This window comes from Pecten maximus, chromosome 17 (genome assembly GCF_902652985.1).
Source record: "Pecten maximus chromosome 17, xPecMax1.1, whole genome shotgun sequence".
Lineage (NCBI taxonomy): Eukaryota > Metazoa > Mollusca > Bivalvia > Pectinida > Pectinidae > Pecten > Pecten maximus.
The window spans coordinates 17788617-17812095 of NC_047031.1; the positions used below are offsets into that span (position 1 = coordinate 17788617).

General features: G+C 38.2%; 1 pseudogene; it reads right to left on the minus strand.

The window, feature by feature from the left end:
• Positions 1 to 3100: 3100 nt before the first annotated feature.
• LOC117315177 lies at positions 3101 to 23152 on the minus strand (annotated as a pseudogene).
• Positions 23153 to 23479: the final 327 nt, after the last annotated feature.

Consider the following 23479-nt stretch of genomic DNA (forward strand, 5'->3'; position numbering starts at 1 on the left):
TGCATACTTTATTAAGAATAGAACAACAAGTTGTATATAAAATTTAACAATTATTTACATAAGACTATTGGAAGTGTTTTGTATTAAACATATATATTCCTGTATATCATGCGTTAACTTCTCAATACAGCTTTTGTACATAGGTAATTATAATCAAATACAGTAGACAAAGGCAGGTGAGGACACTACCATGTAATTCATAGAGTACACAATAAAAAGCTATTTTAGTTACTTTTCCAGGTAGAGAGGCAACTAACTTCAACTATATATTGTCCTGGTCAAACAAAGAGACTGCAAATCTCAAATGGTATAAAACGGGATACAGACAAGAGGCCCAGAGGGCCTGTATCGCTCACCTGGATTTCATAAGATATGAAACAAGAATGATGATTAAGTATATTTGTCACTGGTATTGCTATGTCAATATATCATAGGCATTTTATATGGGTACGTGAGGTTTTTATGCCAAAAAATACATTAATCCATGAGATGAAATTTACTTTTGGCGCAAACTCATAGGGAATCTGCTACTACACAATGAAATCCATTGCTTAGTTTCAGAGAAGAATTTGTTTATATCAATTTAACCAAATTGACCCCTTTTGGTCCCGCTCCTCAGCCCCCAGGGGGTTGGCCCTGTCATTTGTCCAATTTTGAATTTGTAACCCAAGGGAATGCTACCAGTTAAATATGAGAGATATCCATTGCTTAGTTTCAGAGAAAGTGTTGTATATATATCAATTCTGCCAAAATAATCTTTTTGGCTCCGCCTCTCAGCCCCGAGGGAGGTCGGCCTCTCTATTTGTTCAATTTTGAATCTTCTCCCAAAAGTGATGCTACCAGGTAAATATGAGCGATATCCATTGCTCAGTTTTAGAGAAGAAGTCGTTAATATCAATGTAACTATATTGACCCATTTTGGCCCCGCCCCTCAGGCCCCTGGATGGTCAGCCCCATAATTTGTACAATTTTGAATCCTCACCCCATAGTGATGCTACCAGGCAAATAGGAGCAATATCCTTTGCTTGGTTTCAGAGAAGTCGTTTATATTAATAGAGCCAAATTGACCCATTTTGGCCCCGCCCCTCAGACCCCTTGGGGGTCAGCCCCACCATTTGTACAATTTTGAGTCCCCACCCCATAGGGATTCTTCTGACCGAATTTGGTCAAATTCCGATCAGCAGTTATGAAGAATAAATCAATTGTTGACGGACGGACGGACGGACGACGGACGACGGACCAGGTGAGCTAAAAACGTACATATACAATTAAGTATGGCCTCTTCCTTTGTATAGTTAGGTCACAATGTGTGTGTTTTAAATGAAGGCTATATGTAAATACATCACGAGAAAAGTAACATGTAATTTTGAATTGAATGCAATATTAATTTGATTGATTACTTTCTAAAAAGAAGACCTGTTGTAAAACAGCATCGCTCGTCTCACAAATGTTTGACAATAAATAATCAAAATAATTAAAGTTGTATTGTTTTGCATATTGGATAAATAAGAGTTATATTGTGTATTTGACAGAATTAATTTATGATTCTCAACCCTAATAGACATAATTCATCACTAGCTAAAAAATATCGAAAGTACAAAATATGTCATAAAGCAGGGGCTTTTTTCTCCAAAAACCCATTAGTTTGACTCCGGGAGAGAATAGGCTAACCCCACAGGGACCCTGATGTCAATTATCAATACCCGAGTACAATTATAAAACAAGAGGCCCAATGGGCCTGTATCGCTCACCTGGCATTACAGCAAACTTGCAGTTGATTGAGGTCATTTCTACAGATACTATGCTGATAACAACTTTATTCAAATATCAGAGTAAGCCAGGTTTATTCATGCCAATATATTTTCTAGTCCTTCATTCCAGCATACTATTGGCCTAAGATCGGGTCTTGGTGACTCTTAGCTCTAAGCATGCTACAAACAGGCCCAATATCAGTATATAAGTCCCTGGTCCTCTTGGTTATTGAGAAGTCGTTTAAAGATTATAACCTATTTGACCCATGTGACCTGGAATGAAGGTCAAGGTCATTTATTTGAACAAACTTGGTAGCCCTTCACCCCAGCATGCTACAGGCCCAATATATAGTCCCTGGGCCTCTTGGTTATTGAGAAGAAGTCGTTTGAAGATTATAGCCTATTTGACCCATGTGACCTTGAATGAGGATCAAGTTCATTTATTTGAACAAACTTGGTAGCCCTTCGCCCCAACATGCTACAGGCCCAATATCAAGTCCCTGGGCCTCCTGGTTATTGAGAAGAAGTCGCTTGAAGATTATAACCTATTTGACCGATGTGACCTTGAATGAAAGTCAGGGTCATTTATTTGAACAAACCTGGTAGCCCTTCACCCCGGCATGCTACAGGCCCAATATCAAGTCCCTGGGCCTCTTGGTTATTGAGAAGAAGTCGCTGAAGATTATAGCCTATTTGACCGATGTGACCTTGAATGAAAGTCAGGGTCATTTATTTGAACAAACGTGTTAGCCTAACAAGTGAGCTAATGATGTGTCTCACACATGCACCAAAAACTTTATACTTTAGTTCGACTCCGGGAGAGGATAGTCTTCAGCACCATAGTACTATTATAATTTGTTGATGCGTTTCAACACTTGCAATTAAAACTTAAAGGTTTTGTCTAAGTTTAAAACACGTCAAAAAGCATTTTTCCCAAAAAATTGTTAAGTTCGACTCCAGGACAGGATAATATAACCTCACAGGGAGTCTAAACTTAAATATCAGCACATCAGTACAATCATAAAGTGATATAATAATGCCTTTCAACACTTGCATCAAAAATTTCAATTATTTGTCTAAGTCCAAAACATGTCAAAGCGCAGGTCTTTTCCCAAAACAATATTTTAGTTCGACCACAGGAGAGGTTAGTATAACCCCAGAGGGAGCCTAGGCAAATATCATTACCCTAATACAATGGTGATTTCTTAATGCGCTTCAACACTTGCACCAAAAACTTAACGTTGGGATAACAACGCCAACGCCGGGATGACAACATTAGCTCTCACTCTTCTTCGAAGAGACGGGCTAAAAGTTACGCTAATTTGATAAGTTACAATGCAAATATTGGCAATGGTAATGGTTATGTATTTTTTACAATGTAACATGTAATTAATTAATACTATTTCCGTGTAATTAAACCCATGCCTGATGAAAAAATAATAATATCAACTGTCTCTGTATAATCTAATGGTACGCGATATGAAATGTTTGTAACCAAAACACAAAAATGTTCGTCATTATTACACTCAACAAAAAATAAAGTTTGATGAAAACTGGCTCAAAATGACATCCTTTCAGCAATAACAATGTCTTTTGTCTATAAATATCATGGGAGATGGTGATAGCATTTAAATTAACCAACATAAGGTTATAAGGTTATAGGGTGAATATAAGTTCGTGAAATATCTAATTCACAAGTTTTTTAGTCCAAAAGTGGTCAAATGTGACCTTTGACTTTAATCCATGACCAATGACCATCAAAATCTGTCTAAAGGTTCATGCGATTATGTGTGAACAACTTTTTTTTTCAAGTTGTAAGCGCTATCTTTGACCGTTTAACCTTGACCGATGCCCATCGGCGTCTTATCAGGTGTAGATTTTGATGGTGTAATGCGATGTCGTTGATGTGAACTATATATGTATATAATATTTGTCTTGGGGTTCAGGAGATATCGAATACACAATTTTTTTTATCTTCAGAGAGGTCAAGTGCGACCTTTTGACCTTTCACTACACATACAGCAAGTTCACAAGCATTTTTCGCTCAAAACAAGAAAAAGTTTTCACGTCTATCTAAACTTTGTTTTCCTCTTCTCGCGAATTCATCTGTACATTTTTTTTGGACAGTTGCATTCTTTGTCGCACTTATACATGATGACATCGGGATAATAGGGTTCTGTTAACATCAGGGGACTATAAATAAACGTCTTCAAACAAAGCTGCCATGAGCTTTACGAAGATGGCCGTAACATGCGCAACTCTCGTCAAAGAAATCCAGACACACCCAACAAATATGTTTTCTACATGACAAACATATTAAATGGTTGCATCCGCTGTTCTTTTCTATAGACATAGCACAGTTTCGGACATCTTTTTCGATTAGCTCTGTTCTCAGAGAACCAGCTTGTCATAGTTGGATCTTCGTTTTCCTCTGCTTTGAACGTGGCACATGTGATACCATCATGAAACTGTACATGGCAGCTTGTACATAATTCTGATTTTGCATTCTGGACAAATAAAGAGCTTTCCAATCTCTGCAATTCGGTACACAACAGAGCAGTCAGGCGTTATGCAAAAACGATATTAGTTGTTTGTTTTCTTGAACAAATTTACTTACGGACGAATCGGTTAGTTCGGAGATTTTGATGTTACCAATTTTTTCGAGAGATTGCTGATATCTTGCCACGTTAATAGAGTGTTGCAGTCTTCCATTTCACATTTCAGTGGGAATTCCCTGTTTGTGATGGACGTTTGGACTTGGAGCTGGATACATTCCATGCAGTAAGGGTGACCACAACATTCTACACGGTACAAATCTTTTCGCCTCACAGGACAAAAGCATGTGATACATACCGGATCATCCTCTTCTACTTTAACACCAATAGGACTTAGACTCTCCATTACTTCCCTAATGAGTGTTTTTGCTGCATTGACAGTGCTTTCTGATCCGAATAACATCAACTGATGATTTTTTTGGTCCAATCGAATAGAAACAAGACCAGTTTCTTGACACAGTTTCGAGAAATCTGATGTGTACTTCACAACAAGTGCCTTTAAAACTCCTGGTGGCTTTCCCTCGCCTTTTAAAGTCACGATTTCGGAAGCTGTCAGAGGATATTTCCAACAGAAACTCGTCGATTTTCTGTTTCGCTCTCTGTCGATTTTGTTTGAAGCCCGTGGATGCAGACAGACATCACCCTATTGTCTGTAAGGATGAGAGTTTCTGTTTCGATGCATGATCTGCTTCAACTTGTGTCGGCCTTCTAATGTGAATAACGACTTCAACTCAACTGACTCGTCACATTCGATTACTTCTCCTTTCATGATATCTTGGAAAGATCGCCTTGCTCTGACGAGGGTTTCAACATCATCTGTTTTTATTTCAATAAGAACGTTCTCATTTTTGAGAGGTTTCATATTTTCATTCTAACTCTCTTTGTTTCCAGCTCTCTAACGTACAGATTTATAGCATCGATATTCTTTTCGTATATTATCTTCGGGATATACAAAGAACAATGAAGAACAGGCTTGGCTGACACAGTCTGATCGTTCAATACAAATTTGTGGTCCATTTTTTCACAAACTATTTGGCCATCTTCGGGCTTATCAAACGTAACAAATGCAGTGAAGTTGATGTCAGTTTCTCTTTTGATCTGTCTCAGGTCCAATGCGTAGGAACTTTGATCAACATATTTTTCGATTTCTGCACCAAGTCGTTGTTTTATTTTGTTAAGATTGTCTTCACTTTCGCTGCTGACCTTTTCCCTGATGATAGTAACTCTTTTTATACTGGTGACTTGATCCAAATCCAAACTTTTGGCAAAGCTTTCCTTCAACACATCCTCATTAACCATTTTGCTAAGCCCAGTCACATAGATCTGTCCTTCTGTGGTTGGGCTATTCCCTTTTGTTACTGATCGCCTGATCTCGGCGAATGAATTACCAACCGAAATATGACCTGTCCGAATGGCCTTCTCGGCATCTAGCACGCTACTAAATGTGATAAATCCAAACCCCCGTGAACGTCTGCGACACCACTGTATGCGTACTTTGAATTTATTAGATTGTTCTCTTGTCAATCTAATACTGGGACGCGCGGAGAGATCAGGATTTCCTCTTGTATCAGAAACTGCTCGTGCAGCATCCTCAGTTTTCTGATAAACCACTTTACCCCAACGAGACGGTGCATTCTTCTCAAAATGGTATTTAATACACTTTGCAATTGTTCCGAACTTGATGAAATGTTGAAATACGTCATCATATTCCAATTCTTGTGTTTTATTTATAGCACAGTGTATCATCACGACCTTGTTCTCATCTGGCATCAACAATGTCTCTGTACAGCCCCCTGCTCTTAGGATAGCTCTTACAGATTGGTCAGTCGACTTAACACCAAGTTTTACCTCCCTTTCCTCACAAAGAAATTTTTTTTTGATAGGCTTAAGAACGTTATCTAACGAACCTTTTAGGGTTTCTTGATGGGCTATTTTAGAGAATATCTTCAGTTCACCGATTTCGCTGTCAGGTATAACCACAACCATTGATCCGTGACATGTGTCAACCAACGCTCCCTCGAAAGTTCGGAGAGTTGCATATCGAGGTCCTACAACTTCTCTAAAAACTTGTGATCCAACATATGATGTATCAATGGGTACAACTCGATTTCTTATGGCTTCTTTAATATCAAAATCCAATAATCCCTCTTTAATGCAGTCTAACACCATTTGTTTGCTAACTGGTGTTATATTCATTGCAAAATCTCTCGATGTCCTCATCACCTGATCAAAGACAAGCCACTCAGGCTGGTTTCCCAAAGATATCAAAGATGATGATGGATGAACTTCTACTCTCTGGTTCCTTGTAACGAGACCATACCCTACCTTTGGATGACCAAGATAGTAACTGATATTTCCATGAAATATCTTTAGAAGAGGCTTGATAAGCTTGTGGTCTACATTTTACTGGGTTATCAAATCGAAATGATACTTCTGTTTGCAGTTCTCTCTTCAGCGTTAATAGAACTTCTTCGACAACTTCCATTATTCCTTCCATCGCTTTGCCGTTAATTGACTGATCAAAACACCACGGTCCTCTGGCTTTTTCAGGCTGACCGAACCATTCTCTAAATACGTTCAACATAGTCATCAAGTCTCCATCTTTGTGGCAAAACTTCATCTTTTTTCGATCGGCTTGCTCTTTTTCGTCAGCTGATCCAGCTCTGAGGAAGACAGGACCTCCGCTACAAGCCGCAGATATAACTATCCCCTCGAGACCAGTACCAATAGCCAGTGTATTAAGGATGAAAACTCCAAACTTCGGATCAAAAGGCAACTTTGAAATCCGTTTGCCAAGATTGGTTATTCTTCTTGCAGATACGGCTCCAAGATTTTCCAACTCGCTCACTGCACTTATCATATTTTCTTTAGATGGTGACATGACAAAATCGAACTCGAAAGGATCAATATCAAGTTCAATAAGCTTCAACAATGCCTGGCCAATATTCACTCGTAGTATCTCTGGAACCATGTTAACTTTCATTTTGTTATATTCATCCTCTGTATAAAGTCGATAGCATACCCCAGGTCCAAGTCGTCCCGCGAGACCTTTTCGCTGATTAGCTGCGCTTTGTGTCACTGTTGTTACGGCCAATGTGTTCATATTTCGTTTCGGATCATATCTCATCTCCTTAGCCAAGCCAGTGTCAATAACATACCGGATGCCGGGGATAGTAACTGACGTCTCAGCAATGTTAGTAGCAAACACGATTTTGCGTTTACCATTAACAGTATCAAACACTTTTCTCTGTTCTTCAGCTTGAAGTTTCCCGTGCAGCTGTAGACAAACAAAATTTTGATCTCTTTCTTCCGTGAAATTCATAAACTTCTCACAACATATTTCCGTCTCTTGTGGAGAGGTAACAAACACAAGGATATCTCCTGCAGGTTGGTTGTAATGAACATCCATTGCTTTCTTGACACATTCATCTATGTAGTTTGAGAACGATTCCTGAACAGAATCGGGTTCTCTCCATATGACATCTACCGGAAACATTCTTTCGGACACGGACAGTACTGGGCATTTACCAAAATATTGGACAAAGATCTCAGGGTCAATTGTAGCAGATGTGACCACAACACGAAGGTCGGTACGCACGTCAAGGCAGCTTTTGATCATACCGAGTAGCAGATCTGTGTATATACTTCGCTCGTGTGCTTCGTCAATGATGATACAAGAAAATGAAGATAAATTTCTATCCCGAAGACATTCTTTCAATAGAACATGATCTGTCATAAACAAAACTTTTGTAAGTGATGTTTTCTTTTCTTGCATTCCAACCTTAAATCCAATAATGTCTCCTACAGATGTGCCCATTTCGCTTGCTACATGTGTAGCAACACTGATGGCGGCGATTTTGCGAGGTTGAGTACAGGCGATCATCCCGTTGTTGGCATGGCCGCTTTGATAGAGAAACTGGGCAATCTGTGTGCTCTTTCCGGATCCAGTTTCCCCAATGATCACCGACACCTGATTGTTCTTCACAATATCAAGGATATCCGATCTTCTGGCGTACATCGGCAAGGCTTTATCAAGTCTGTTACATTCCACCTGAATACCTTTATCAAATGGCATAGCTCCTGATTCTACTACTCGCCTGCTTTGATCGCTTGTCGTCTCTTGTAGTTTCTCTTGATAGGAGGAAGTCTGGTTCGTCTGTCCTCTTTCATTATATTGTACAGTACCTAAAATAAAAGATATGTATCGCATATTAGCGTAAAAACAAAACCAAATAAACAAGAGGCCCATAGTGCCTGCATCACCTAGAAATTTCAGTAATCATGACAAACTACTTTCATTCAAGTTATATTACAATTATTTTCCTACTTTTAAAGTTTTTTTTCTGCAACTCACAAAAAAATATACAGGTAACAGGTTCAAACCAAATGTGGACAAAATCCCGTTATTCGGGATTTTATTTTATTTTATTTTATTTTTCCTTATTTTACCTTATTTCTTTCCTTTTTTCAATTAAAAGCCAGACAGACACTGGATAACAGACACTGCACTATGGCATAAGCTCAACGGCTTATTATTTATTACATTACATTGATTACAATGTTTGAAATTGTGTTGTTTATCTTTTAATATACACATTAACAATCAGTTTGACTCATCTGTAATGATCTTGTTTATTTTTGGTATTATCAAATATGATCTTTACTGATTACTGATCAAATCTCGAATATAATATCAAAAGTAATACTACAGCACCGTGCCAAAAATAGCGATTCCGACAGAATTGAATACTCAAAAGACACAATTGTTTTTTAATGTGAGTTGTTTATCAAGTTAGTTCCACATAATTGATAATTACTATAATTACTTTACATTTCAGCAAATTAAAAACCTGACACTGTTGAAGAACTATGTTGAAGGTATATACAAGGTCAAATTAGCCAACTGCTTTAAATACCACTATGTTAACAAGACACTGACACTCACCTGAATATTTCAGTGGTTATGGCAAAACACTCTCATTTAAGTTATATAATTACAATTCTTTTTCCCAGTTTAAGATCTACTATTCAGTACCATGCATTGCAGTCAACACTTTCATATAACTAACATTTAGCTTTCTGGTTCCAAACAAGAGATCCCAGAAGGATCTTGGCACCCACCATTGAATGATCTTTATAGGTTTCACGTCAGATTGATCATCTCTCTATTTTTCCCATCCTCTTACTAATCTGTGTAAATTGAGAAACATCCCTCCAGTATTTTTCAAACAAGGGGAACCTATATATGAAATTTGAGATTTATCGATAATGACTGTCTGTTGGCCATGTTGTTTTCAGATTGGTTCCAAAAAGCAATACGAGGAACCAAGGGGAACCTACATTTGAAATTTGAGAATTTTTAGTCCCAATCCAATTGGGATGCTTTTGACCAAATTTGGTCAAATTCCGATGTGTAGTTATGAAGAAGAAGTCAATTGTTGACAGACAGACGGACGGACGACGGACGAAGGGCGATTTGAATAGCCCACCATCTGATGATAGTGGGCTAAAAAAGTTTTGGGGTTAATAAATTTAGGGTGGGGCATTTCACTATTTTCTTACTTATTCACTTTTTTTTCCAGATCTTTTCAAATTACTCTATATAATTCCTCTATAAACATATTAACACACAAAAAATGTCCATCCAAAAGTGATGCTATCAGGCAAATATGAGCAATATCCATTGCTCGATTTCAGAGAAGAAGTTGTTTACATCAATATAGCCCAATAGACCACATTTGGCCCCGCCCCTTAGGCCCTGGGGGTTCAGCCCTATCATTAGTATCATTTCTATCATTGGTGCAACCCCATAGGGATGCTACCACACAAATGTGAGTGATATATATTGCTAAGTTTCAGAAAAGAAGTCATTTAAACCAATTGACCCCTTTTGGACCCGCCTTCTGCACCCCAGGGGTCAGTTCCTTTATAAAATTTTGAATCCCTACCCAAAAGGATGCTACCAGTCAAATATGAGCTGTTTCAGAGAAGTAGTTCACATCAATTTAGCCAAATTGACAACTTTTGTCCCTACCCCTCAGCCCCCTTAGGGGGCAACCCCCAAATTTGTACAATTTTGAATCCCCCACCCCATGACAATGCTACCATACAAATTTGAGTGATATCAATTGCTTGGTTTCAGAGAAGAAGTGTTTTATACAATATTGTATCAATTTAACCAAATTGACCCCTTTTTGCCAAACCCCTAAGTCCCCAAGTGGTCAGCCCCGTCATTTGTACAATTTTGAATCCCCATCCAACAGTGATGCTATCATGCAAATATGAGCAATATCCATTGCTCGACTTCAGAGAAGAAGTTGTTTACATCAATATAGCCCAATAGACCACATTTGGCCCCGCCCTTCAGGCCCCTGGGGGGTCAGCCCCATCATTAATACACTTTTGAATCCCCACCTTATAGTGATGGTACCAGAAATATATGAGCAATATCCATTGCTCAGTTTCAGAGAAGAAGTTGTTTACATCAATATAGCCCAATAGACCACATTTGGCCCCGCCCCCCAGGCCCTGGGGGTTCAGCCCATCATTTGTACAATTTTGAATCCCCAACCCATAGTGATGCTACCAGGCAAATATGAGCGATATCCATTTCTCGGTTTCAGAGAAGAAGTCGTTTATATCAATATAGCCCCATTGACCCCTTTTGGCCCCGCCCCTCAGGCCACTTGGGGGCCAGCCTCATCATTTGTACAATTTTGAGTCCACTACCCATAGGGATGCTTCTGACCAAATTTGATCAAATTCTGATCAGCGGTTATGAAGAAGTCAATTGTTGACGGACGGACGACCGACGGACGACCGACAGACAACTGATGGCATAAGCTCACATTGGTCCTTCGGACCAGGTGGGCTAACAAGAATTGTTCACGGATACAAATTACATAAATGGCCATGGTAAAGTGAAGCATTTCACTATTTTCTTACTAATTCATTTTTTTTCACCAAATCTTTTTTAGATTTCCTTGTTTTATTCCTCTGAACACATTAACACACAACAAGATCGAGGCCTAGAGGGCCTGTATTGCTCACCTGGATTTCATGAGATATGAAACAAGAATGATGATTAAGTATATTTGTTACTGGTATTGCTATGTCAGTATATCATAGGCATTTTATATGGGAACGTGAGATTTTTATGCCAAAAAATACATTTATCCATGAAATGAAATTTACTTTTGGTGTAACCCCATAGGGATGCTACCACACAAATGTGAGTGATATCTATTGCTAAGTTTCAGAAAAGAAGTCATTTAAACCAATTGACCCCTTTTGGAGCCGCCTTCTGCACCCCAGGGGTCAGTTCCTTTATAAAATTTTGAATCCCTACCCAAAAGGATGCTACCAGTCAAATATGAGCTGTTTCAGAGAAATTGTTCACATCAATTTAGCCAAATTGACCCCTTTTGTCCCTACCCCTTCAGCCCTCTTGGGGGGCAACCCCCAAATTTGTACAATTTTGAATCCCCACCCTATGATAATGCTACCATACAAATTTGAGTGATATCCATTGCTTAGTTTCAGAGAAGAAGTTGTTTATTGCTTAGTTTCAGATAAGAAGTTGTTTATATCAATTTAACCAAATTGACCCCTTTTTGCCAAACCCCTAAGTCCCATAGGGGTCAGCCCCGTCATTTGTACAATTTTGAATCCCCATCCAACAGTGATGCTATCAGGCAAATATGCATTGCTCGATTTCAGAGAAGAAGTTGTTTACATCAATATAGCCCAATAGACCACATCTGGCCCCGCCCCTCAGGCCCTGGGGGTTCAGCCCCACCATTTGTACAATTTTGAATCCCCACCCCATAGTGATAATACCAAGCAAATATGAGCGATATCCATTGCTCGGTTTCCGATAAGAAGTCATTTATATCAATATAGCCCAATTGACCCCTTTTGGCCCCGCCTCTCAGGCCCCTGGGGGGCCAGCCCCATCACTTGTTCAATTTTGAGTCCCCTACCTATAGGGATGCTTCTGACCAAATTTGATCAAATTCTGATCAGCGGTTATGAAGAAGAAGTCAAATGTTGACGGACGGACGACGGACGCCGCGGTATGGCATATATAAGCTCAAAAACGTTTAGGGGTCAGGAAATTTAGGGTGGGGCGGGGCGTTTCACTTTACCATGGCCATTGTAAAGTGAAGCATTTCACTATTTTCTTACTAATTCACTTTTTTTCGTCAAATCTTATTCAAATTACACTATATGATTCCTCTTAACACATTAACACACACAAAATGTTTGGGTCAGGAATTTAGGGTGGGTGGGTGGGGGGGGGGGGGTTGTGCTTAACTTTACCATGGGGGGGTTCACTTCACCATGTGCTTCACCTTACCATACTTCATCCTTGATTGCATGTGACAGGCCTCAAATATGTTGTTCAGTGAGGTAGTTACCAACTTATACTAGGTGACCAGCTCTAAAATTGGCCTTGGCTGTTCATAAGGCAATTAAATAAGCGGCACTTTCCCATAATTCAGATCCCCATGCTCTTGTTTGGTCAAAATTGGCCAAGTAATTTGAAGAAGAAGATTAAAATGTAAAAATGTTGATGGACAACAGACATTGGACAAAGGAAGACAGATGCAGCTGTATGTGTCATAAGCTTACTTGGCCCTTTGGGCCAGGGGAGCTGAAAACATAGGACATTATAACTGTTTTCTTGGCTTTGCTATGTACAATGTATGTTCAAACTTACGAGGATGAACTTGTCCAGATGAAGGAAAGTTTTCCTCATTCATTTCTTTGTCATATTCCTGGCTAGATTCTCTCTGATCTCTATCTGCTGAGTATAAGAAACAAGAATGTATAAACAGAAAAACAAAATAAAACATGAAGCTATTTTTCTAACTAACATTTTTTGTTTAATCAATACAAGAATTATGTCAGAATGGCCAATTAATAGCCCATACTCAGCCATTTGTACATACATTTTATATGTACTCCCCCTCCTATCTAAAAACATTTGTAATCTTGATATACAGGGGCAAAACTAAAATAATATCAAGGAACAGAATTACATCGGGTAATATTTTTTTCAGTCACATAGACATTTGCTGAAACATAGCTAAATGAATAGAGGACAAAGAATTTAGAAGAGTACAACTGCTGTAAAAAGGGATCAGAATCCAAACTATATACCATACACAATAGGCTATAATACTCAAAACAAAGGTCTGATACAAATTTAACTGCAAATAAGCAAAAAGCAAATACATAATTGGACAATTAATTTTCAACCAAGGGACAAAGGAGTCAGATATAATTTACAGGGCCATATCTATATTGGTCAAGGTACATGTACTACTTAATCAAGTTTGAAACAGAGGCCCAGAAGGTCTGCATCATGGAAAACATTTTCAAGTTATATTTCAAACATTATCCTATTTAGGACCTTACAATGTAGTCTGCACCTTCCATCTACTGTCAGTTAGCTTCCTGGTTCCATAGGTGATTCAAAGCTAATTCAGTGGAAAAGCACTCAACATTTAGAACCAGCTATGACTTCCTCTATTGGACCCACCCCTCAGCCTCTAGGAGGTAATAGACTTTAAAAGGTTAAACCAGGTAACACTGAACAATATTAATCTCTAAATTGATTCATTTTCCAGCCTTTCCAGCTATTTTTAGCAATCTTAATAGTACGTCTGACCTTTAGCCTTTTGATAGAAAAACAGTTATGTACAAACTTCCAATAAGGCAACATGTTTGTGAAGTTTGAGTTTGATTGGTCCACTTGAACTTGCTTCATTGCATGGAAATAGCAGTCGAAACAGAGGGATCTGTCCAATTGAGCAGACACAAAGTTTCATTTTCTATAAAAAAATAGTAACACAGAGATGTTTTCCTTTTGATATCAAAAAGCAATCCCAAGCAAACTGTGTCTGTGAAAAAAAGGATTTCCTACACTTTTAATGTTTAAGTTCCATGAACACTTAAGTTATAGGGCTGAGACAAACTTTCTACCTATACTAAGAGTGAACTTGACCTTTTGACTTGAAAAGAAACCTAAAAAGAAGCACTCCAATATGAAAGCAGTGTGGGACGTTTGTGTGAGATTTGTCCTATTGAACTTTATTGAATTATTGACCTAAAACCAGTTTTCTATTTACAGTAACAGTGACCTTGACCTTTTGACTGGTTAAATATAAGAGCTTATGCACTTGAGTTTTTATAATATCATTCATGTCATTCTGTGACACATAATTTCTTGTTTGTAATCACCTTTTTCAGAATTGTTGGAGTCTGTAGCCAATTGTTTCCCTGTGCTCTTTTGTAACACTTGTGTTGGTACCATTCTAATGGATCCTTTACCATGTGATGGACCCACAACTCCTGGTAAATTCTGTCGCTGATCAGACATGTCTCTATCGGCTGCTTTGTTTTGACTAAAGTTGAGATACTTCTCATCTCACCAGGATAAAACTATCCTGCTTCAGTCCTTGGTCCATGACTGGCGTTTTCTTATGAGACAGCAAACTGAAATAAAAAACAAATTCAACATGATGTAGCTTGCTAGTACCAAGATCATTCAAAGCACAGCATCCTCAAATAGCATTGGGAATCAGTTGAGATTTCAACATTGATGATTGGATATAATCAGTTAACTGAACGATATTTAATTACTGATCGGTAAGTCTACCATTAAATATTCCTTATTTTTTTTTTTTCAATGTCAATCGCCCATTTTGCTTCTTATCCCGGAATTGAATAGGTCTATTTTCTCTGTAACATTATTTTTATTTCATACTTGCCGTACTCCATGTAGTTTCACATCTTTATTTTCTATCGTAACATTTTGACGCAACAATCTTTACAATCTAATTAAAATAAGATGTGGTTTCCGCTCCTCTACAATACATTGCAATACAATGATTGTATATAATTGCCATGTATCGAGGATGTGCCGAAATCACAAGTCTCATTTCAATTAGATTGCTATCTTTGTTGATGAACAGTTCTAACTTATATTTTTTGCTATTAATTATATTTAAATAGCATGCTTTGTAATATAAGAAGTTAAGAGTAAACCAACGGAAAATGAAAGTAGAAATCCAGGGCTTTTTCTGAGGGCTTTTTGGGGCCGTTAATGGGCCCAATTCCCCATTGGAATTCTTTTATTTTAAAGCCAAATTCCCAAAAATTGCAGCTTACTCCTGAAAAAAAAATCTTTCCCAATCACAAATTTTCTTCCAAAAATGAGACCAAAAGCCCCATCCCAAACCAGTGAGAAAAAGCCCTGATTACTCAAACTTCTGTCACTTGGCGGTTTTATACCCAAAGAGAAATTACTCTGCAACTACACTTAAAGGGCAAAAAAGGCAGGAGGCATTAAGCAAAAAAGGAAATAACTCTGTCACTAAACTGTTAGACAAGATTACCATTTCTCTCTCTGCTAGGTTCATGAATGCAAAGACAAGTCAGGGCTGCCATCTTGGTCAGGATCCTGACCAAGTGAGCTCTGGGTTGATTAATACAACTGCATCATGTGTCGAGGTAGCTCGAACGAAAACAAGATCTTACTGAATTGCAGGAGATTCAAAACACCCGTCAGGAGCTATTTCTGTCTGCGGGTTATAGACCGATTTTCCGGGAGTGACCCGCAAAAAGCGGGGCACTTGACAGGTCTGTGTGTGTGATGAAGCTTGGAATTGTTTAGTAGGAATGAACTGAAGTAAAATAATCATAAAAAGTTCAAATAAAAACACACGTTCGGAAAATCTGGATATTTATAATCCAGAAACCAATTTATTAATTTTTGTTTTAATAAATGTGAAGCCTGTATGTACTACTTCATACTGAATATACCAATTATAGTGTACATTTATTTTTTTCATTTTTTATGCATATCATAATACAGGAGTTATTTGCTTAACAAAAAAATTGCCCATGGCCAGGCTGTCATACTGTGGTGTTCTACCTTATACATCACTTTTTTAAATTCTAATTTTACTAAAAACCCCATGAATCTCTAGAATATGTTCCGACGAACAAAATGACATATCGGGTTACTGTGTATCTTTAATAGTCACCGAGTATTGCTGATTTCCCTGACAGGTGTATTTTGACAACATTTTCTCCCAATCCAGTAAAAAGGGGAGGTAATTTTAACAAGAGGCCCAGAGGGCCTGTATCGCTCACCTGGTTTCATGAGATATGAAACAAGAATAATGCTTAAGTATATATTGGCGCTGGTACTGCTATGTCAATATATATCATAAGCATTGTATATGGGTACATGTACATTGGTTTTATTTTAATACTGAAAATGCCAAAAAGTGCATTAATCCATGAAATGAAATTGACTTTTGGCGTGACCCCATAGGGATGTTACCACACAAATGTGAGTGATATCCATTGCTTAGTTTCAGAGAAGATCTTGTTTAGACCAATTGACCCCTTTTGACCCTGCCCCCTTGGGGGTCAGCTCCTTCCTTTATACAATTTTGAATCCCTACCCCAATAGGATGCTACCAGTCAAACCATTGCTAAGTTTCAGAGAATAAGTTATTTAAATCAATTTAGCCAAATTGACCCCTTTTGGTCCCACCCCTCAGCCCCCTTTTAGACCGGGTCAACCCCAACATTTGTTTAATTTTGAATCCCCACCCCATAACCATGCTACCATACAAATGTGAGTAATATTCATTGCTTAATTTCCGAGAAGAAGTTGTTTAAACAAATTGACCAATTTTGGCCTCACCCCTCATATCCCTTGGGGGTCAGCCCGACCATTTGTACAATTTTGAATCCCCACCCCATGGGGATGCTACCAGGCAAATATGAATAATATCCATTGCTTAGTTTCAGAGCAGATGTTGTTTATATCAATTCTGTTAAACTGACCCCTTTTGGCCTCGCCCCTTAGCCCCCAGGGGGTCGGCCCCGTCATTTGTACAATTTCAAATTCCTACCCCAAGGTGATGCTACCAGTAAAATATGAGAGATAACCATTGTTTGGTTCCAGAGAAGAAGTCAATTATATGAATATATCCAAATTGACCACATTTGGCCCTGCCCCTCAGGCCCCTAGGGAGGTCAGTCCCATCATTTGTATAATTTTGAATCCCCACCCGATAGTGATGCTACCCGGCAAATATGAGCGATAGCCATTGCTTGGTTTCAGAGAAGAAGTCGTTTATATCAATATAGCCAGATTGACCACATTTGGCCCCGCCCCTCAGGCCCCTGGGGGTCAGCCCCATCATTTGTACAATTTTGAATCCCCATCCCATAGGGATGCTTCTGACCAAATTTCTTCAAATTCTGATCAGCGGTTAAGAAGAAGAAGTCAAATAAGTCAATTGTTGACGGACGGACGGACGGACGGACGGACGACAGGCGGACGACGGACGCCACGCTATGGAATAAGCTCACCTTAATTGGTCCTTCGGACTAGGTGAGCTAAAAATGAAAACTCCCATAATTCTGTACATATCTGTTGAATAAAGTTGTGTTTTGAGTTGAACATGGTACTTTGAGTCTATGTGCATGTCGTCAATCAAAAAATACTATACAACTATCAAATTTAGCCTTGTAATATGACGTCATAGTTACCATGACGTCATCAGTAACTATGACGCCATCAGAGGGTATCTATGACGTCATAAATACTCAATGGTGTCATACTAAATAACCAAATTCCTTTCCAAACCTCAGCTTAACAACACATGCACTATTCTAACTGATAAATCATGACATGACATCCAAGATTTCAAAATGTCATGCCTATGACATCACAGTCATCTGTTTCCACCCTTGTAATTCAGATATGTACCATTGATAATATGAAACTGCCCGCTGATCTCATTTTATGCGGAAAATGCTATTTTTTCTACTTCACCAAAGGAAATGACAATAATTGACAATATTGTATCAACCGTACACTCAATCCATTGAAATTACATGCTTACCCTTGTATAAATAAACTGAAAACAATGGTTTCACCAAAAATTTCACTTACTGAAATAGTTTCCATGGATACGGGGTAATAAATCAGGTAAAATAAACCAGAATTCAGTCTATATGGTTTGTTAGATACCCAATAAGTTATTTTGGGTTTGTTATAAAACATAGAATATCTTTTCAATTTACACTGACTCATTAACATTATGCTTAATTAACCCACCCTTAAAATGAGAAGATATGCAAGTTACCTCCCCTGATTCCACTAATATGACAAGACAGATAATTAACAAATTTTAAATTGTTTTCATGTATTTTTGAGAAATAATGAATTAAAATCAAGCTTAATCAAGCATGAATTAAGCACAATTTCCTAAAAATACATTTTTCAGCCTCATAAGGTAGCAGTGTACAGTAAAAATGCCAAATTCTGAAAAATATGGCACATGTTTTAGATATGTAAACATTGACAGTTAACCTTACATATAACCTCTAATAAAAGTGTATATATATTTGAAATCTGTACAACATTTGCAATTTTAATAGAACTGTGAAGGATTAAAGTAAACTGATATTTTCTGTGATTTTTAGAGCTGTGAATACCATGGTAACAGCTTAAAAAATTCTCAAAAATTGCAAAATATTATGATATTTGACCCAAAATGGCACAATTCTCTACACAATTTTTTTTCTGAAACCTATTTAAAATTAAATATCTCTATCCCAAAGACAGAATTAATCTTGTTTGGACATATGTTGTAAATTAAGTTTTTCCGCTATCTTACCTTTTCTGTGGGCTTCCATTTTTCGCTGTAGGCAAAACTAAATTTCGTGTGTAAACACACGTTCGGAAAATCCGGATATTTATAATCGGGAAACCAATTTATTAATTTTTGTTTTAATAAATGTGAAGCCTGCATGTATGTACTACTTCATACTGAATATACCAAGCTGTCTTACTGTGGTGTGCTACCAAAGAACCTCTATGCAAAGAATCAGCATCCTTATACCATTATTAAGTGAATGGGGTGTCATTATAAAACTTTAACCAAAACTTTAACCGGACTGACGGTCTGACAAACGGGTGGTGGATGCAGTCAAAGCCTATAGTTCCCCCTGGTTTCACCGGTAGGGGACCAATTACATGTATCCTACCATCCCATGTAGTTGAAAGTGATGGAAACCTCTGCTTGTAACAACCATATGTTTAAATTGAACATTCAACACACAACCAACAGCATAAAAAATATTCTTCCATGTACACACAAGAAATGTTTTTTGATTACTGTTCAATTAATGATCAATGAGAGGGTAGTGATTGTAAGAAAAGATTTTTGTATTTTTTTTGCTAAAATTCCAAGACACAAGATAAATATTTGCCAATCAAAACATCAGGATCGATAGCCCTAATCTGTTTTTGTATTTTCGAAGCGAGGAGGACAGCAGAACAAGAGGTCCATGGGCCTTAATGGTCACCTGAGATTTGAAATATTTCAGTTAATTCAATTCACCCTTTTTGGCCCAACCCATCAGTCCAAGGGGTTAGTCAGGGCAAATCTGCGCATACCATCAAACTGCCAATGCATGCTGATAATGTTAACCAAGTAAGAATGAATTCAAATACAAATCAATCAAATCCTAGTCAAAAATGTGATTTCCTTAAGTAAACCATAGTAAAGTTTACCCCCTCCCCACGAGCAAACGTGAGACCCTAGAGTCATGAAATTCTCAATTTTGGTAAAGCACCTTAGACCCTTCCATCTATGAAGAGTATTTATTTCAACTTTTTTGGGTCGGGAGAAGAAGATTTGTTAAATTTCAGTTAATTTGACCCTTTTGCCCGTACATTTACTCCTGGGGATCAGTCAGGACCAACATGTGCATGCCATCAAACTGCCATCCCATGCTGATTATGTTAAAAGTAAGGATGAATTCCAATTGAAATCAATCAAATCCTAGTCAAAAATGTGATTTCCCTATATAAACTATAGTAAAGTTTACCCCCTCCCCAGGGGCAAACGTGAGACTCCAGGGTCATGAAATTTACAAGTTTGGTAAAGTACCTTAAGACCCTTCCATCTATGAAGAGTGTTCGATTACACCATATCTGAGAGTAGAGTTTGGTTTGTTTTTGTTTAACGTCCTATTAACAGCCAGGGTCATTTAAGGACGTGCCAGGTTTTGGAGGTGGAGGAAAGCCGGAGTACCCGGAGAAAAACCATCGGCCTACGGTCAGTAACTGGCAACTGCTCACGTAGGTTTCGAACTCGCAGCCCAGAGGTGGAGGGCTAGTGTTAAAGTGTCGGGACACCTTAACCACTCGGCCACCGCGGCCCCTCCTGAGAGTAGAGAAGAAATTTTTTTGAAGTTTTGGTCAACTTGACCCTTTTTGGCTCCACCCCTCAGGCTCCTATGGTGTGAGGACCATATAATTCACATTTTCGGTTGCCCTTAACCATAGAAGCTTCCTGCCAAATTTCATTAAGTTTGGTTCAGTGGTTTTGGAGAAGAATTCGAAAATCTAAATTGTTTAAGGACGCACAATGCATGATGTACGACGGACCACGGTCGTCGACAGACAAAAGGCGTAACTTTGTATCAGGTGACCTAAAGACAACAGCAGGTTATCCAGTATACCACACTTTCATTTGAAAGAAAGTCTGGAGGCATTATACCATCAGGGAAATAACTGTCACTACACTAAAACTGTAAGGTTATTGGTTCCATCCCCAGCAGATACTGTCAAAATCAAAGATGGCTGTCTGTCGGCCATCATGTTTTCCAAATTTAATGTATACAACTAGGGGCAAAGGAGAACCTACATATGAAAATATGATAAATATCCCTTCAGAACTTTTCAAGAAATAATAATCTTCCATTGTAAAAATCTAAGACGGCTGTCATTTGGTAATTTTGATTTTACGATCCAACTCAGCATAACAGGAACGAAGGGAAACCTACATGAGTGCATGTGGAGTTTGTAAATTAGCAATAACAAGCGTCAAAATCAAAGATGGCTCTCAAAATTACACTCAAAATTGGGGTACAACCAGGTACAACCAAGTTTGAGAAACCCTTCCCATACTTTTCAACAACTTGCGAAGACAAGGATAATTGTTTATTTTGGTTTGGTTTGGTTTGGTTTATTTTGTTTAACGTCCTATCAACATGTAAGGTCATTTAAGGACGGCCTCCTGAGCATTCGACATGCAATGTGTGGTGAGTGCGTATGTGTATTTTGGGAGGCTGCGGTATGTTTGTGTTATGTCTCCTAGTGATAGGGCGGATTGTTTGCCGATTTATAGTGCTACCTCACTGAAGTATACTGCCGAAGACACCCAGTGCCCAAAATTGTTTTATTAGTCTAGCAGGGTAAAGAGTTAAATATTTTTATATGCACGCCACATCAAGAAACCATGGTACGTTTTTGTTTTGATTATGATCAATGTATCATTATCCTGAAATATATATTGTAATTGGAAATATTCAAACAATTATGGTGGTTTCATTCACAGGTGTCTGGTTTCTAATAATCCATTCCATATATGATGTAGCGGGACTGGACTGGGTCAATCACGGTGACCAGGTAGCTCAATTGGTAGAGCATCCGGCTAGTGTTTGGAGGTCCCGGGTTCGAACCCCAGTCTAGACGCTACATTTTCTCCTCTCCTGTTACAAAATTGGCGTCCAACTAAAATAACCACGGTGGTGGTAAAAGGGTCTCGTGGGTCTTCGAGGGCAAAGACCGGGGTTCGAACCCGGGACCTCCGAACACTAGCCGGATGCTCTACCAATTGAGCTACCTGGTCACCGATGATCGACCCAGTCCAGTCCCGCTACACACCTTCCTCCATCTTCATAAGTAATATATGATTTTGTTTGTATAAATAGTGTAAGATTTTGCCAATTGTACTATTTAAACTAAAAACAGAATATTCTTCTATTTTTACCTAAGATATTACAGGTAAAATGTTCCATTATGGCCATTTTAAGTGGATTACCTCCCCTTCTTAAATTTGTTAAAAGTGAAACTGAAAGTATATAGATTCAAATATCTTCAACGAGGTAGTAATAACACCTCAGTGTAGCTATAACACCATTTAATTAATTGTGTTTTTTATATAAACAAATGATAGTAATGTTGGTATGTGATAAACTGCAGTCTACACAAAAAATAAGTTATACTGTACACTGTGAAGTTGACTTCGACATGACGTTGAGTCAGTTCGTCAAAGAAATGGTGTGTTCATCTATTATTGTAAACGTTTCATTTGTTTAATTGATGCTTAAATTTATTTGCTTCGTTTTTGGGTAATTCAAACAAATTGATTCCATACAAAAATAGAGAGAAAATGTATATTGTGTACCGCCTTGATCAGGGTCTCTCGGCGCTACTCTCAACCGCCATCTTTGATTTTACGAGGTAATGTGTCAGTCATGACCCCGTCTTGAATAAATGGCATGTTCATGTATTTCCCGGTATTGTTATGCATATTATCATATACTAAAAAAATCAGAAATGCCTAAGTAATTCAGCCAGCATGGAGAAGCCATTTGACCCGGCCGAAATCACGGTAATATTCATGTTTCAGTTTTTCAAAAAATCGTCATTCCTTACCCTTCTGCCAATATGGTTAAATCACAGGGATTTCCAATGGATATTTTTAGGTAATTTATGCGTTGGGGTACGTGTTTTAAAGCGTTTCTAAGATATCGATACAAGCCACCTGCCCTTTGCTTGAGCATCGCTACTTAAGTTTAGTAGATCTAATAGGTGGCCTAGAAAACGCGCAAAAGTAAATTTACTTACTGTACTTCACATGGTTACGAAGAACTATTACGTAGGAACTGGACTGTTTATCCGTCAGTCGAAGGTCACATGATGACTGGACGTGACTCGTCACCACACCTACAGACTGCGGTACCTGGAATTAATTGCCTACTTTCACTTTTCGAAGTTCAGATATCGTAGCGCAGATTAAAGGACTCACACAACTAAATAATTCACTATATGTTATTACTAGTGACCCAATCACTTTATTCGCTCGTTTGAAGTTCAAATGATGTGAAATTTATATCAAATTAAAGTTTGAAGTTTTTTCTATCGGATAAATGTTGTTATTGTATCGGTTTAACAGTACACTGGGGAACCCCTACCTGGGGAATTCCCGCCTTTTTACACCTCGAATTCTACGTCATTCTATTCTCTGTATGAGTGTATATTTTTTTATTTTCCAACCCTCA